The following is a 14,649-nucleotide window of genomic DNA, read 5'->3' on the forward strand; positions in this document are numbered from 1 at the left end:
CATGAATTTAATCCTAATGACTCCTCAGTCAGTTACCTCGACACAGGTAGACTGACTCAGGAGCATGTTTGTAGCTGTCTGCAATCACCCAAACTCATGTAGGACACAAGTTACCGTATTTGCTCTTATAAACCATCGGTTACATCCGATAAGCGGTAAGTTCAAGATAAAAGCCAAAACAACAATTATAAACACGAACAATCATGGTCACTTGGAGTTTTTTTTTTTTTATTTGTGACTAAAAATTCCAATGGTGAGACTGACTCGGAGCTGTGTTTTCATGCCTATAAGAGCCCAACAATACGTAGGTACTTTTTTAGAAGAGAAAAACTAGCAATATGATGTTCCCTTTCAATTTGTAATACATATTTTTACTTTTGCATTATTGCATCATTGAACTTTTCTCCCAGACCTACATATTCTTACTTTACATTCACAGGCAAGATCACACGCTTGCAGTTTAATAAATAAAAAATTTCACCGTCTGTCTCTCTCTCTCTTTTTTTTTTTTGGTCCTCTTAATTAGGTTTATTTCATGATTATTACCCAAAACAATCTTGCCCTGTGGAGAAGACAATGTTAATTTACAATGTTAAGGTGCACACTCTAGATGCAATATTGAGTCTGAGCTTCCCCCAATGCTTGAACACTATGATCTAAACCACAGGCCAAGAGCCTTCTCTAGTATAGGGGAAAGATCTTTTTTCCACAGCTAGGCTCAGAGTCAACGCACTGATGTCAGCTAGCTTTCTGTCACTATAACAAAATGCTCGAGATAACTAGGTTATAAAGATAAAAGGTTAATTTTGGCTCACAGTTTGGAGGCTTCCAGTCCGTGATTGCATCAGTCTCGTGGTAACGTAGTACATCATCTTGGGGAGCATGGAAGGAAGCAAATTTGCTCACCTTGAGGGCATGAAGCAAGTTTAAGAAAAAGGAGGGAAAGGCCCGAGGTGTAAGAGTAAATGCCCAGTGATCTAAAGACTTTTCATAAGGTCCCAGTTCTCAAAAGTTCCACTGCCCACAAAGAGCATTACCTTGGGGACCAAGGTAGAAGCTGTAGCCGTGGGGCTTTGGAAGACATGCTACATCCAAACTAAAACACCTCTGCAGTAGAAGACAGACTAGTAAGAGAAAAACCATACATACACACCCTCATTTTAAGTTGCACAAGAGACTTCAAAGAACAAAGACCAAAGCGACGGGGAAAGCCGCGTCTCCTCATGACGACCGATGGAGAAGTGGACAGCTGAGTAGGAGTGTGATTGGGTGAGAATCGTAGGCTGTCATCTGATTGGATGAGACGCAGTGTAAACGGGGAGTAGAGCGGAGTAGAGCAGCTTTCTTGTCCAGACTCTTCCTTGCATCTTCAGAGACAAAGATGTTCCTTTCTTCTGGAAACAGGACTCGCACCTTCCAAATGAAGTTCTCTGGACCTACTTTGGGGAAGAGGAGGGAGAGAGAAGATGCTCTTCACGTTTCTGCCGTGGTCTCTCATGCTGAGCTGTGTGTCTCAAACCCTATCACTACCATATGTATGTGTTACTTCTCTGATTCTTAGCTTATTTCTCTGCTTTGATACCAGCATGTCTTGTGCCAAAACCTCCAGAGGGGTTGGATTTATGTGTACCCCTAGGCTGGTCTTTAATTCCCGATGTTTCTGCCTCAGTCTGTCCAGTGCTAGAGTTACAGGTGTGTACTACAGGAAGCTAAATGTCCATTTAAAAAGTGTGCTTCCATGTGTTCTCCTGTGTGTGTGTGTGTGTGTGTGTGTGTGTGTGTGTGTTCTCGAATGTGGAGGTCATTCTGAGATGTTTTTGTTAGGAACCAATCACCTTGTTTTTTTGAGGCAGCCTCATTATGCTTATTTATTTATTTGATTACCTATTGCTTTTTTATGTGTATGGTTATTTTGTTTGCATGGAACTGGAATTTCTATACCCTCTGGAACTGGTTGTGAGCCACCATGTCGGTGCTGGTAATTGAATTCACATCTGCAAGAGCAGCCAGTACTGTTAACCACTGAACTGTCTTTCAAGCCCTAACCATGATTTTTTTAAAAATCCCATGATGGTTTTTAATGAGAATGTCTCCCACAGGCTCTGGCATTAGTCTACTTGATCTCCAGTTGGTGGTGCTTTTTGGGGAGGCTTAGGAGGTGTGTCCTTGCTGGAGGAAGTGTGTCACTAGATCCAGCTTCGAGATTTCGAAAGCTTGTGTGATTCCTGGTCTACTCCCTGCTTCTTGCTTGTGTTTTAGATGTGGGCTCTTAGCTGGCCGTAGTCACTGTGCTTGTCTGCTGCCGTATTTCTCTAAGCTGGGGATGGATTCTTAACCCTCTGGAATTCAAAGCTTAAGTAAAATTTTCCTTCCTCCTAAGTAAGTTGCCTTGGTCATGGTGTTTTATCCCAGGAATAGAGAAGTACAGAGAGATCCAGTCTCTCACTGGAACCTGAGGCTTACACTGGTTAGTCTAGGTTGGCTGAAAGCCCAAGGTCCACCTGTCTGTGCCTTCCCAGGGCCTGGATCACAAAGGCAAACCACTAGGCCTGGTTTTTTACATGCCAGGGATCAAACTCAGGTTGTCATGCTGGTAGGGCAAACACTTTACCCACAGAACCATCTCCCCATACTGGACAGGATCAATGACTGTATTTTCTTGTCAGGAGGTATTGGGATGGAACAACCATGGCCCCATCCCATGCATCATTTGGATCCTGAAAGGTTGATTGAGTGCTTTTATCAGTGTAATCATAACTCCAATGCCAGTCTGGTATGCCTTTCTCTCTCATTAAGACTCTGATTAGCCACAACTATAGGATCCTGGGTAAACTTTGAGCACCAGAGGGTTCAAGGATAGCCTAGTTATAACTGGGGCCCCATGTGTCTCAGTCTTGTGGCAGTTTAAAGAAACTTTTAGCCAACAGAAACATGTAACAGATATCAAGTAATGTTTTGGTAGGCAGTGAGTTAATACATAACACAGGCTGGCCTTGAACTCACGAACCTCCCGCCTTAGCCTCCTGAGTGCTGGGATTACAGGTTTGTGCTACCAAAGCTGGCTTCAACGCTTTCGTTTATTTGATATTCATCCTTTAGCCCAGGCTGGCCTGGAACGCACTAGGTAGACTCCCCAGGCTGGTTTCAAACTCTTGGCAATTCTCCTGCCTCAGTCTCCAGAGTGCTGATGACATAGATGTAAGTCACAACATCTGGTGCTCGCTTTTAAACTAACGTCTAGACAAACAACATGAAGAGAGAAGGAAGTGTGCTCTAAATATACGTCTGAAATCCTGTCTTCCTATTTGAGAAGTCCTTAGAGTGCTCGCTGCAGGAAAGGGCTGCCTCCTGTCGATCTTCTCCGCTGCCCTCTCAAATCCTAGCCAATGGACAGTCTCGAGCCCTAACAGGCAAGCGCTGCCTCCTCCATACCAGGTGCTCCAGTTCTCTCCACTCCTTGTTTCCTGTCCCTTCCGGTGCGAATCATACAGGGTCAGAGACCGGAGTTGAATGAGCAGAGAAAGAGATGGGTCTAGTTCCGTTGCCAGACTGGCCTCGAACAGTGACTCTCTTGTTTCACTCTCCCACAAAACTCAGGCTGCAGCTGTGTGTCACCCTGTCGACCTAAAAAAAAAAAAAAAAAAAATGCTTCTTTGTAAGCCTATAGGAGAAAGGGGTGGCATGAACACTTACTGGTGACTTTTGTCTCAACATGAAAAGAAGCAGCTGTGAATATTGGATCTTCCTGACTTGTGGATATTGGACCTTCCTGACTTTTGTATCTTTAAAGCAACCTGTTTTCTCCATCCCCTCCAGTGGTTCTTCCAGTGGTTCTAGTGTACCAGGGAAGAACCTTAAATCTGGACACGGAGAACTGAACAGAAACCATCATAAGGAGTCCCATGATTCAGAGCTACCTGAGCCTGGACTCATTCCCACTTAATGGCATGTACACATCGGTTCTCTGGGCCCAGGTCAGCCACTGGTGGTCACCTGTCCATGACCAATTGCCCCTTTGTTCCGTGGTGAAGGGCTGCAGCTGAGAACATTGTGATTGTGTTCAATGTCCTTTCCGTGCCCAATACGAGCTCAAGTATTGCACTGTGACTGGGGGAAGAAGTTTGGGAGGGGAAAGGACATTTTAAAATGTGTGATTACTCCTGGCCATTGCTTTTTTTTTTTTTTTTTTTTTTTTTTTTGCCAAAGGGGACCAGAAAAAAAAGTTCAACCAGTGTCAAACCCCAAGCGGTATGTGACTCTGTGGTGTTCCTTTGCAGGCTGGGTGTAATGAACTGCCAAGAACAGGCTATATTTGCAGGTGGCAGGCTCTGAGGGAAGTTCTCCTCATTACCCTGAGTCAGCCTCCTAACAAGCCTGAGAAATATGCGACTGCCCTTCCGCCAGGCTAATCTTCCCTGAAGGGTGTCCAGTGTTGAATCTGGAGACAGTTAGGTTAATTTTAGTGACTGTTGGCTTTCTGATCTGTGAACTCCCCGCCCCCCAACGCCACCTCTTTTCTCCAATTTCATGGTCCAGTTTCTACCGCACTTCCTCTTGCCTGTCCATTCTGTCAAACACAGTCTCAGATGACTGGCATTCTGTCTTCATCAAAGCCAAGAGGGTTTTATGTTCACTGTGTTTTCTGGTTAAAAGTCACTGGAGTAAGGTCCCCCCCTCCCCATACCAGTGCTTTCTTACTTGGAGACCAGGAAGGAACCGAACTGTGTGGGGGGCCTCAAAGGTCCCAGAATAGGCATCATTAAAGGTATATAAATTTAGGATATAAAATCCAAGACTAATGGATACAAATTGTATGTTCTTTCTGACAGGGATGCTAGCAACGTGCTTCTATAAAACTCCAATAAAATGCAGAGTAGATTTTCTAGCCATTCCCACTTTCATTTTCTCTGGGATCAGTGACCTGTAAGCTTCCTCATGACCCCTGGGTTGGAGGGACCCAAGGGCTGCAGGGGAGTAGCTCTTCTCCTCCCAAGAAGCTCTCCTGGGCCAATAAGCCTTTATTTCTGACCTTTTTTTCACCGGCTCTAGTGGGCCATGAAAATCTAACTGTGGTGGCTTTCAGACGCCTGGGAAGCTGCAGGCCTCCTGAATCAAACTCTCTAGGGGAGTTTTACTCCCAGATCTTCAGGTCAGTGATCCCGAAATAACAGCCTCGAGTCATCTGTGGGAGTCATTTCTCTTGAGAAGGAGAGGCAGCTGAATGGGATGCAGGGTGATGTCACTAGACAGCTACTGCTTTCTCTGAAGACAGGAAGCTCTCACTTCCAGTGTCTGGGAGACTTGAAAAAGCCTCACCAATAGGCATGCAGATGATTATCTCGGTGGGAAAGTCTGAAAGACTAATCAATCAAGTCAGTTACTAATTACCCAGAGGCTTACTGAAGGCTCTCTGTCTCTCTCTGTGTCTCTCTCTGTGTGTGTATATGCACCTGTGTGCATGTGCGCGTGCACGTGTGCGTACATGTGTGTGTGTATACACACATGAAGGTGTCTTAGGTTTCATTGATGTGAAGAGACACCATGACCAAGGCCACTCTTACAAAGGAAAACATGTAATTGGGGCTGGCTTACAGTTTCAGAGGTTTAGTCCGTTATCATCCTGGTGGAAAGCATGGCAGCATGCAGGCAGACATGGTGCTGGAGGAGCTGAGAGTTCTACTTCTTGATTTGCAGGCAGCAGAAGGGGACTATTTTTAACAGACAGGCAGGAACACTCCCACAGTGACACACTTCCTTCAACAAGGCCACACCTCCTAATAGTGTCATTCCCTGTGGGCCAAGCATTCGAACACATGAGTCTGTGGGGACCCAAACCTGTTCAAACTGTTATAGGAGGTCAGAGGTCAACCCTTTTTTTTTTTTTTTTTTTTTTTTTTTTTTTTTTTTTTTTTTTTTTTTTTTGGAGAAAGAGTCACTCAGTGGCCTGGAGCTCCTCAGGTAGGCCAAGCTGACTCTGTGTCTCCAGTGCTGGGGTCAAAAGCGTGCACTGATACCCCTGGCTTTTTATGTGGCTTCTGAGGTTGGGACTCAGGTCCTCTCACTTGAGTGGCAAGCCTTTTATTGATTGAACACTCCTACTGGGATTTTGGTCCTAGGATCTTATGGTTTTAAAACCAGAGAACAGACAATGCCCGTTCTCTGATGTGCTTCTGACTCCCACATGTTTCCGTTTGACATGATCTGCATGGCAACATGGCATGGCATGGCAGTGGCGTATGTGACAATGGCTTGCCAGAAATGCTGGAATGCAGAGTAAGACTAATGGCAAACCCATGAGCACTCAGCCCACAGAGGGACAATTGGTCTGTCGCCCCTAAGTGACTGTGAAGGCCCACATTAAGCAGGGAGTGGTTTCTATAAGATTTGTCTAAATAAGAAAATTAAGTGGTCTTTTCTGATTAGGAAACTGATATTTTACTTAAGCAATTCCCAGTGCCTAGCTTGGGAGTCAGCCAATACCTGGATTCTAGCCTTGATTCTGACAGTGTTTAGCTATACGGCCTTAAACATGGACTTGGTATCTCCTCATTGGTGTGTTCCTGTGCTGGCTGTCATTGGTAACAACCACATAAGAGCTTTAAATGTTTAGACGCAACAGCAGCCATATGCCTGTTGCATTTCTAGGACTGAGAAATATATTTTAAATGAGGCCTTCCTTTATGGTCAAAGGCTGGCCTCAAACTCAAGCAATCCTCCTGTCTTAACCTTCTGAGTGCAAGGATTGCAGGTGTGCCTCACCATGGTTGGCTCCATTCCAAATTTCTTGTCCGTTGTCCTGCATAGGTATGTTGGGTTCTCAGAGCTCTGCTCTTTGGTGTGGCAGAAAGGGGACAATAAGGTTACAAAGTTTCCATGTGTGTCCATTCAGTGTCAGAAAGAACTTGCTACAGCACACCTTCTTACCATCTCATTTCTCAACTAGAGTTCCCTCCGCCAAGATGTCAGCTCACAGCTTGGATGGCTGAAAAAATAAACGGATTGCTATAATCTTCGTAATCTCACAGTTATCTCTGTGCTTCTTGAAGCGAGGCTCACACTTCCATTGTGCCCTATGACAGGATACTGAATGCCAAGTTATGAGCTTATGAAAATCTTGTGGGAGTCGTTCTATCTGGCTCTCGCTCTCTCACTACCCTGCTGTGGAGGCGACATAAGAGAACTAGAAAATGTTAAAGAGAGGTCTCTTGTTAAAGAGACCTCTGTGTGGGATGGGCAATGATTTGGGTTGATCCACTTTGCCTGCCTGGTAGGTAGGTTCATAGTTAGTAATAGTTTGTGACCGTCAAACAGGTGATGAGTTATCATTAATTTGACCAGACCGTTACACCTGATTTCATTAAAACATGCAGTCCGCCGACTCTCTGAAATTGCTACCTTCTAGGGCTTTCCCCAAGAAGTACAATGGTGTCTTCATTGTTGAAATGGCTGGTAAATGCTAAGAGAATTTTGTTGCTATCAGTGACCCTTACATTACTCTTACCTAATTAGCAAGATACATTTCATGAGACTTCCTAGATTCATTAAAAAAAAAAATAAACCCACATTTAAATAGGCCATAATGCATGCTGCAGTCTCCTTTTAAAAATAGTCAAATAATATAGGAAAAAAAAAAACACTTCTGCAAACACATCTCAGTCCCCTCATTTCCTACTTTTGTCTGTGCTCACATAGGTATTATATGTTGTCTTAGTTATGGTTTTACTGCTGTGAACAGACACCATGACCAAGGCAGCTCTTATAAGAACAACATTTAATTGAGGCTGGCTTACAGGTTGAGAGGTTCAGTCCATGATCATCAAGGTGGGAACATGGCAGCATCCAGGCAGGGATGGTGCAGGAGGAGCCGAGAGTTCTACATCTTCATCTGAAGGCTGCTTAGCAGAATACTGACTTCCAGGAAGCTAGGACAAGGGTATTAAAGCCCACACCCACAGAGACACACCTACTCCAACAAGGCCACACCTTCCAACAGAGCCACTCCCTGGGCCAAGCATATACAAACCATCACATATATGTAAGGAAAAGTATATATTTTTGTCTGGTCTATATGGGTATCTACTTTAACATGAGTGTGGTTATATTTCTTCCCTTTTTTTCTTTTAATTTTGTTCCTCTTGAAGCTATTTTGGGGGTCCTCCCAAGTCGTTCTATAAGAATATACATAGTATTTTAAACTACTAGGTGATATTCTAAAATGTAGGCATATAGTACTTTAACCAGATGGTCACATACATTCTAAATTTGCAGGCAGAAGTTTTGGGCAGAAATGTATGAGGATTTCTATGTCTTAGATGTAAATTTATTGTTTTAACTGATAAACAAGAGCATAAAAATTGTACATTTTATGAGGTGCTATGTGACAGATAATTTTATTTTATGGGGCCACGGGAAAGGTAGTAATAAGTTGCATGTTGGCCAAGGTGTATCTCTTTTGTTTGTGATAAAGACAGATTCTGGTTTCTGTTTCTGTTCTCATAATGGTTTCCTCCTGAGGCTCCTCCAAGGCTGTATTTATAGTCATCGGATGCCGAAGAATATGTCATTACTCAAAATAATCCTGTCCCAGGAGCACGTGGGTGAGAGTGTTGGGCACTAAACAACAAACAGAAAACAGCACACAGATTCCCAGATGAAGTTTCTTTCTGTGACATGATCTTGGGCCCGATGAAAACTTCATTCTCCCTGTTTGGAGTTGGCCTAGGCTGATGACCAGACAATGGATGGAACTTTACCTCACAGAGGACAGTTGTTGGTGACTCTACACCATGGGTTTGATACACAAGTCTCCTGGCACCAGCTTTGGGGGGCAGGATGTCATAGGCCTCTCCTCCAAAAAAAGGGTACAGCCTTTCTCTCCTTTCCATATGATTAAATCATTTTGCCATAGATGAGATTTTTGATCGTGTAGGGAATCAGTGGGATTTACCTTTTCAAATGGAGGAATCATTGCATAAAAGAGAAATCCAAAGCAAGCCAGAAAGTATCTAAGAGGGAAACAGCAAAGCCAAGGCAAGACACAGCAGACACAATAATTGCATTTGCACGGATGCACTGGACACATGCGATAGGTCAGGCTCTGCATAAGGTAAAGCAATTTTTACTCACAGAAGCTATTTAACCAGATCCGGGTCAGAGAGTTGGCACGAAGTGGCCTTCGCCTCTCGATCATACCCATGTTGACATTTCCTACACTTGGCTTTGCTTATTCTGAGAGACAATTTCCCCTACATGGACTCTAGCCCCAAGCACCCATCTCTTCTGATCATGATGATCTTGGTGGATATCTGAAGGTCTCTAGTCCACCTGACATAAAGCCAGCTCTGGTCCACATGTTAGACAAATTTCTTTAGCAGAGAAAGAGGACTTCCTAAGCTGTAATGTCTTGTTTTAAAAAAAAAAAAAAATCCCTGAAGTTATCTGCTCCTGTCTACAACAAAAAGGTTTCTGCTGGGTTCGTTTTCCTGCTGGAGAAAAGAAGGCTCCATCATGTGAACATGAGATGCACCGAATTTGGCCATCACGTCCAACGCTGTAATCATTATGTCCACTGTTGAAACCGGAGCATGGAGAAAAGGAAGAACATTTTCCCCATTGCCTGAGACATAGAACAATGAGTAGCCACAGAACAAATATCTTCTAGGCCTTGAGAAAAGGACTAACTGTGGGCCCAGGGGCTTCTCTGTTTCTGTGGGGACAACCGGCCACTCTTGTTTAGTAGACTAGACTTGGGGAGGGAGGGACTCTGTGCACATGGACCAGGGTGCTCTGGTTTCCAGTATAATCTTTATGTCTCTTTCTTTCTACGTTATATACTATGTCTTTCTATCTCTAATATGTATCTATATTTTACATATTGCTCAACTCCCTTAGGCCTCTGGCTAGCCTTGGAACACCCGGTCATCACATAAAAACATTGTGTTTCTGCAGAGTCCCTTTCCATGGGTGCTGTATTCAGATGTACAGGCTGTAAGGGACTGATGGCAGCAGGCCATCCTATGGGCCACAACCTCCCCTGTTCATTTGTAAAGCTTACTCCCCTACCATTTTCCTGCCAGGACGAATACAAATCAAAGTGTCAGTTTCTTGACTGAAATAACATTTTCCCTCTTCTGTGAAAAGACATTGTTTTGTGCTCCAGGCTGGTGGAATTACAGTGTGCCCTTTGACACTGTGGGAAGCCATAACAATTCCCCTATCCTGCCCAGTCCCTTCTGGTGCTGCCCTTGACTACATCCAGGTCCCAACAGAGATGAGATACTTGGTGGCAACCCCTGGGGTACATGCTCTGGAACTGTGTGGGGAGGCCGTGAACCTTGGGGGAAATGGCACACACACACTACAACAGAGGCATGCCCACACACAAAAGTGCATATATGTATATACATATGCATACCTGCACACATTTCTCTAAATAAGACTCAAAGGCACTTCTGTGCAGTGCTTATTAAACAAAGACACTTGTGTTTTCTTTCGTCTATGAGCCTGACTTTTTTTTAGGTACAGAGGACATAAACAGAGTGGAATTTAATGTCTCGGTGGTACCATCAAATTAAAGATCTTTCAAACAGATGCTGTGGTTATAATACTTTTATAAAACAAGCCAAGCATCTGAACATAGGTTTGTGTGTGTGTTTATTGTTCTGAATGGGAAAGAGATTGCCTGGCTTAAATCAATTCTTTCTCCCTGCCCCCGTTTATCATAAGTTTATGATAGGTCTAAAAAGACCACTTTAATCTCTTAGCTGATCCCTTTCTTTGTGATTCCTTCAAGCCTTAGCAATTTCCCATTAAGTCATCCTCTTTGAGATAAATGAAGGTGAATACCAAGTCTCCAGGGGCCGAGCAGTCAGGAGGTGAGTTGAGTGGGAGGGGAGAAGACTGGAGATGCCTAGTACAAGCTACAGACTAACCTCAGGGCTTGCTGTCTCCCCAGCAAGGCACAGTGATTTACAACCCCAGTCTCGCTCCTCGGAGTGCGTGTCCCCAAGACATGAAGAATGGAAGGGATGAAAACACGATTTGTTCCTGACTTTACTGATGTATAGGTTTTTAAGGAGGTTCTCCCGGACATCAGGACAGGTCACCCTTGACAGATGGCTTTGCTATCGTCTTTGATTTCAGCTTTCCACCAGGGTGTGCCAAGCAAAATCCATTAAGGTTTAAATTGTCCTATAATTTCCGCCTGCTTCTGGTGACTCCACTGCCTATCCAATCAACAAGTCAGCCACGCCCAAGGCTTGTCACTAAACACTACAAAAATGAAAAAAACACAGATGCATATTTTTTTTTTCAAGCTGACACCTGAACCGGTTAGGGAGAACTTTGCCAGGTGATGTTAGTTTTTTCTTGGTAAATCAGTCTCGTGAGGGCTTTCTAAGGGATGGGAGGTGGCCGAAAAGCTTCCTCTTGACATTAGTGTAGACAAATGAACCCCCCTGACATTACAAAGGATGGTCCAGCTATCTTGTCACTTGCTGAGTGGATTCAACCATCAGCAAAGTTGCTGCCTCTACTGGATGACCCTCACCATGTGACCTCAGAAGTAGCCTTCTCGACTCAAAGGGAAGGATGAAGAAAAGGAAGAGAAAAATCACAGAAAATGGCCTTAGTTCTTCTTCTTTTTTTTTTTTCTTAAAATCTCTGTATTAGTGAGTCCCAGGAAAGCATTTTCATGTCTGACAGAAGTGGATAATCTTTCTTTGCCTCCTCCTCCCTTTCTTCTCTCTCACATATCCTAGGCTGGCTTTGAACTCACTTTGTAGCTAAGAAGGACCTTGAACTTCTGATTTTTCTGCCTCTACCTTCTGGGTGCTGGGATTACAGGCATGAACCATCATGGTCCCCATTGGAAAGGCTGAGACAGGAAGACTGCCTTGACTTCTAGCCAGCTTGGATTACACCGTTCTGTCAGGCAGGGCTGTATGGCAAGACTACCTAAACCAAACAAAAAACCAGAGGCTGGAGAGATGGCTCAGCAATTGAGATTCTGTACTTTTCTCACTGAGAACCTGAGTTTGGTCTCCAGCCCCCACACCTAGTAGCTCACAACTGCCTGTAGCTCTAGGTCCAGGGAATCTGAAGCCCTCTGGCCTCTGAAGGTAATGTGTACAAACTCACAAACTCACAGTCGGGCATACATATATACACATCTTTTTTTTTTTTTTTTTAAAGCAAACATTAAAAACTTCAGACAAACCCTAAACAGCAACAGTAACAAAAAACAAAACAAGGAAAAGTCACATAAAGAACACAGGCAATAGCAGTACACGTGGGTGGTTTCTTAAGATCAAAGAAACAGATTTCTGTGTCAGTCTGACTTTGTAAGTAAGGGTCCCTGGAAAAGCAGAAAATATTTGTGGAATTTGAAAACCTTTCATCATAGAAAATTTCAAACACACACACACACACACACACACACACACGCATACACTTTAACCTCATCCTTTCGTTACGCACTCAATATCAGCATAAGGAGATAGTGCTTTGAATATTCTCCACCAATCTCTCTCTCAAGTGGATTTTCTTGCTGGACATACCAGATATAATCTGTAAATAGGTCAGTCGGTGTGTATCTGTGTAAAAGGTATGTCTCTCTCTCTCTCTCTCTCTCTCTCTCTCTCTCTCTCTCTCTCTCTGTGTGTGTGTGTGTGTGTGTGTGTGTGTGTGTGTATGTGTGTGTGTGTGTCACATCTACACCTAAAAATCCTACCGTTTGTTCCTCAATGCTGTTAATACATCATGCACTTTTTGGATTGACTGGTTGGGGAACTTTCAGGCTGGGGGAAGGGTGGGTCGGCACAGCAGGTAACTAGATACCCTGTCCACCCTGCTTCTGTCTGGTGTCCATAGGTATAATTAGGCCATGAACTTTGCAGACCCTCCCTCACACAGCAACTAAGAAAACCTCAAAGCCAATGGGCGGGAAACATCCCAGACTTCCTGACTTAGGGCAACCTCCTTGGGCATGCTCCGTACCTGCTCTTACCCTGGGTGGGCTAGCCTGTACCGCCTGCTCACAGCAGCAGTGGGCACTGTTTGTTGTCAGAGAAGATCTTTTCTTAATCCTGGGCCTGCCACTTGGGTGGGACCCATGGCATTCTGGGAAATTTTCAGATCGGATAGTAATTATGGAGTGATGTTAGTGACAGAGATGTGGGGGAGGATGCTAAGGCTTAGAGTAAAGGAGGGGACAGTGAGGACAAGGAGGCCTTTGTCCCCCTCGTGAGCCACTTTAGCACAGTGTTCAGGAAAGATGGCCGAGATGGACCCCTGAGACAAGAACTTCATCACATTTTCTTTTCAACTTTTTAGACAGAAGTTACTCAGTCTTATGCCTGGGGCCACACATGGAATATTGAACTAAATTAATTAATCAAAACCTTTAGGCCATTGGTTTAGGTTCATTTGTATTTTCTCCAGATTTGGGCATAACCACTAATAACTATCAGTAATAATTGTGACAGGAAGTGACCTAGCATACGTTTTCAGAGGCAGAGATGGAGAAGTAACAAGAGTTCTACATCCAGGTCCATAGGCAGCAGGGAGAGAGAGCCACTGGGTTTGGCTCAAAACACCCCCACAGTGACACACTTTCTCCAACAAGGCTACACTCACACCAGCAAGGCCACATCTCCTAATAGCGCCAGTCCCTGGTGATCAAGCATTCAAATCAATAAACCTGTGGGAGCCATTGTTGTTCGAGCCACCGTAGACTTTCACTGCCTCTCTCTACAGGTGAAGCCATGTGTCTCCTTAAGAGTCTCTGGTTTTGTAGGACATCTCAGGCTCAATTAGGGGTTCATAATCTCCCTCTAATCCACTGAGAGAATAAACATTTAGTGACATTCCTAGTGCAGTGGTTCTGCCCTGGTGCCATTGGGTGGAAGCTGTCAAAGAGACAGAGTTACCTTCCCGTTCTCATGCTAGGCCAGACCGTTTCTCAGCGGTATCTCATCTGCCTCCTTCTGGGACTGTCTGGCAGGGTGGGACTCCCCCTCACCACCCCTTCTTTCATTTTAGATAAGGTCTTCTGTAGACCACAGTATCCTTAGCCCATTATGTAGTTGAGGCTAAATTTGAACTCCTGGTTGGTTTGTTCGTTTGTTTGCTTATTTATTTATTTATATTTATTTTAAAGAAAGCATTTCACTGGGCTTACAGTTCCAGAGGGTTGGCATCCATGATGACAGAGCAAAGCCATGGCAGGGGGCACACTGGGAATGGAATGGGTCTTTTGAAACCTCAAAGCTCCCCGAGTGGTGACAATACACCTCCTCTATCATGGGCACACCACCTAACCCTGAACAGTCCCACCAGCTGTGGACCATGTATTCAAACATGTGAGTCTATGGAAGCTGGTCTTATTTATAACTACCACAGAACGTGCCACTCCGTAGGGTAAAGCCCATCTGCCGGTGTGAATCCAGGTGGCCATTCTTGTTTCCCTACTTTTAAGTCTTGGCTAGGAGATCCACCTGTGCCAGTCTCCTGAAATGTTTTCTGTACATCTTGTCTGGGTTTCAATATGATTTTGTTTAGGCTTCTTTGGCTACTTGAAGTCTTTTTTTTTTTTGCTCTCATATAGAGTTGGAGATGTTTTCTCCAGTCACAGGAAATTATTCTTGCTAT

The 14,649-nt window shown here is 44.2% G+C and overlaps 1 long non-coding RNA gene across 1 annotated transcript; it reads right to left on the reverse strand.

Annotated features, from left to right (window-relative positions):
- Positions 1 to 265: 265 nt before the first annotated feature.
- On the reverse strand, positions 266 to 5,761 carry LOC143440293 (uncharacterized). The gene is made up of 3 exons (XR_013108071.1): positions 5,593 to 5,761; positions 3,433 to 3,624; positions 266 to 1,439 (listed from the first exon to the last, which is right to left on the reverse strand). It is a non-coding gene; the product is annotated as an uncharacterized LOC143440293 (long non-coding RNA).
- Positions 5,762 to 14,649: the final 8,888 nt, after the last annotated feature.

Source organism: Arvicanthis niloticus, chromosome 29, assembly GCF_011762505.2.
Source record: "Arvicanthis niloticus isolate mArvNil1 chromosome 29, mArvNil1.pat.X, whole genome shotgun sequence".
Lineage (NCBI taxonomy): Eukaryota > Metazoa > Chordata > Mammalia > Rodentia > Muridae > Arvicanthis > Arvicanthis niloticus.